This window comes from Amblyraja radiata, chromosome 21 (genome assembly GCF_010909765.2).
Source record: "Amblyraja radiata isolate CabotCenter1 chromosome 21, sAmbRad1.1.pri, whole genome shotgun sequence".
In the NCBI taxonomy this organism is placed as follows: domain Eukaryota; kingdom Metazoa; phylum Chordata; class Chondrichthyes; order Rajiformes; family Rajidae; genus Amblyraja; species Amblyraja radiata.
Window position 1 is genome coordinate 9,827,998 of NC_045976.1, and position 3,235 is coordinate 9,831,232.

Below are 3,235 nucleotides of genomic sequence, written 5' to 3' on the forward strand. Positions count from 1 at the left end.
CGCTTCTGCCGGTTGGGAGCAGCGAGAAGAAGGAATGACCGGGGTGGAAACTGGCTTTGATTATGTTGGCTGCTTTTCCGAGGCAGCTTGAAATGTAGATGAAGTCATTGGTGGGGAGTCTGGTTTTGTGATGGACTGGGCTACATCCACAATGCTGCAATTTCCTGCAGTCTTGTTCCCAAACCAAACCTATACAGTATATATTAAGTATTGTAACTACAGTCCTGCATTCTGTGGGTGGGGAGATTAATGTAAAGTATAAAAATCAAAGCAGTCAACTTCTATTTAGCTAAACAATGATCTTGCCCTGTGGCAGCCAACATTTGACCTTTATATATATATATATATATATATATATATATATATATATATCTGTAAAGGAAACGTCAGTAATACTTACTGAATATGCCAGAAGAACAGAAAAAGGTTTTAAAGCATCCTCGTCATTAGGTTATGTTGCAAATGATACTTTATTCACTGCATTGTTGAATGGGGTAGTGTTACTGGTTTATTTTCAGCAAGACCCAGCAAGAGGCCAAGTCTTTGGGTATTTTTAAAGTGGAGATTGACTGGTTCTCGATTAGTCATTGTGTCAAAGGTTACGGGGAGAAGGCAGAAAAAAGGGGTTGAAAGGGAGATGTAGATCAGCCATGTTCGAATGGCAGAGCGGACCCGATAGGCCAAACTTATGAAGTTTTCAGTGGCTTCTTCGTGAATTTGTTAGAACTATAAAATGATTAAAACGGAATAAAAAATTCCATCTCCATTTTCTCCCTCGATCATCTCTCCTCCCACCTATTACCCACTTACATTGATGCCATTCACCCTGTACCACTGACTCCATCTACACTTCACATTACCTCAGGAATGCAGACAATATAATCAAGGACATTTCCTTCCCAACTATGGACTGATGTAACTGTCATGAAGGTCATAAGATAGAGGAACTGAATTAGGCCATTCTGCACATTCATTTTGTCCACATCTGAGAATGCAGAGACAACAGACCCAGACTGGATGCCTTCTTTATGTTGGAAGTTTACTGGATGCCTTCTTTATATTTTACACTTGGACCCTTCTTTACGTTGAAGCAATCTTCTTAATTGTCTTTAGTTTAGCTCAGAGATTCAGCATGGAAAAGTCCCTATGGCACACCGCGCCCACACCATCCATCTACCCATTCACGATACATTTTGAATTAGAAAGCATTTTATCGGGACACTTCACAGCATAGCTTGAGAACAGCTCCATCCAAGACTGCAATAAAAAAAATCGCAGAGAATTGTGGACTCAGCCCAGTCTACTAACAAGAAACTGCAGATGCCGGAATCTTGAGCAAATAAACAGACTGTTTGCAGAACTCAGCAGGTCAGGCAACATCTGTGGAGGGAATGGACTGAAGTCCTGAACTGAAATGTTCTGTGTCCGTTTTTCTCCATTCGTGTAACAGATCCCTACTTAATTTTAAAAGACACTCATACTCAAAATTTTATGAGTGTTGAGGTCTGCAGGCCATGAGAAACCTGTAAAATTGCGGAACATCCAAAGCCGATGACAACTTGCTTTATGGTCGGAGTTAAAGATGCAAAATGCTGGACTAACTCAGCGGGTGAGGCAGAATCTCTGGAGAATACGTGATGTTTCAGGTGGAACCCTTCTTCAGCCTGGAAGTAGTGGGGTGGGGAGGTAGAGAAGGGGAATTGGAGGCAAGATAAGGCCAGATCAAATCAGGGCCATTAACAGATGACCTCAGGAAGGGTGGAGCCCATAAAGGCCCATTGTTGGCTGGAGGTGGTGTGATAACGAGAAGGATACGAATGGTAGAACTGCTAGAACGACTAGTGCGGGGGGGGGGGTGTGGAGAGTGGAGGAAATGCATTATGGTCTATGATGCTAGACAAAAGTGGTGGAGAAACTCAGCGGGTACGGTAGCATCTCTGGAGCGAAGGAAATAGGCAACGTTTCAGGCCAAACCCTTCTTCAGATGTTTTATGGTCTCTTTTCTATGGTGGACGGCAGGCGATTGAAATGTCCCTATTACAATTGTTAACGACAATGGACATGTTGCTCAGCTAATGGAATCATAGACTTTGTTGTTTTAGTTGTGGAGATACAGCGCAAACAGGCCCTTTGACACATCAAGTCTGCGATCCCTGCACACCAACACTATCCTACACACTTGGAACAATTTACAATTATACCAAGCCAATTAACCCAAAAACCTGTACATCTTTGGAGAGTGCAAGAGAGAGTTGGCAGATGAGTGTTTGCGGAATCAATTGGGTTTTTAAATAGAGTAAGTCTTTTTTTTTGTTTGTTTCTCTCCGTTCCTGAGAGACGTTGTAGCATGTCTACAACATAACTTTGGATACCAAGCCCCAGGCCAGCAACATTCCAAAAAATTGAGCTACTGCAGCAGCTGAATGGGATAATAAGATTGAGGAAATTCCCCGATCAAATATTTCAACCAAGACCTATCACTGTACACCAAAGACATTTGCAGACACAGGTTAGGATTCTTACACATCTCTCCAAACCTCGTCTAAGATATGCAGGTTTGTAGGTTGATTGTCTTCTGTAAATTGTGGATGAGAAAGTGGGATAACGTAGAACTAGTGTGAAGGGGTGATCGATGGTTTGGCGTGAACTCGGTGGGCCGAAGGACCTGAATCCACCCTGCATCTCCTATCATGGAGAATTAATATAAATGTAGATAGCCTGTTCAAAATGACTGGAAAATTTAGATGTAAACAACATGCAAGTTTTTTTTCTGCTCATTAAAATGTATGATGAGCATTTGATGGCACTGGGCCAGTACTCCCGGCCGTTTAAAGGGGGGGGGGGGGGAGGGGAGAAGAGAACCTCATTGAAACTTACCGAGTAACGGAAAGCCTGATAAGAGTAGATGTGGAGAGGATGTTTCCACTGGTGGGAGAGTCTAGGACCAGAGGGCAAAACCTCAGAATAAAAGGACGCACCTTTGTTAAAGAGGTGGAGGAATGTCATTAGTCAGAGGGTGGTGAATCTATGGAATTCATTGCCGCAGGCAGCTGTGGAGGCCAAACATTTTTATTTTTTTTAAAGTAGATATGACAATTTGTTGATTAGTAAGGGTATCAAAGGTCATGGGAAAAAGGCAGGAGAATGTGGCTGAGAGCTATGACTGAATGGCTGATGGGCCGAATGGCCCAATTCTGCTCCTATGACATGATGTTATGAAACAGAAAACCAGTGA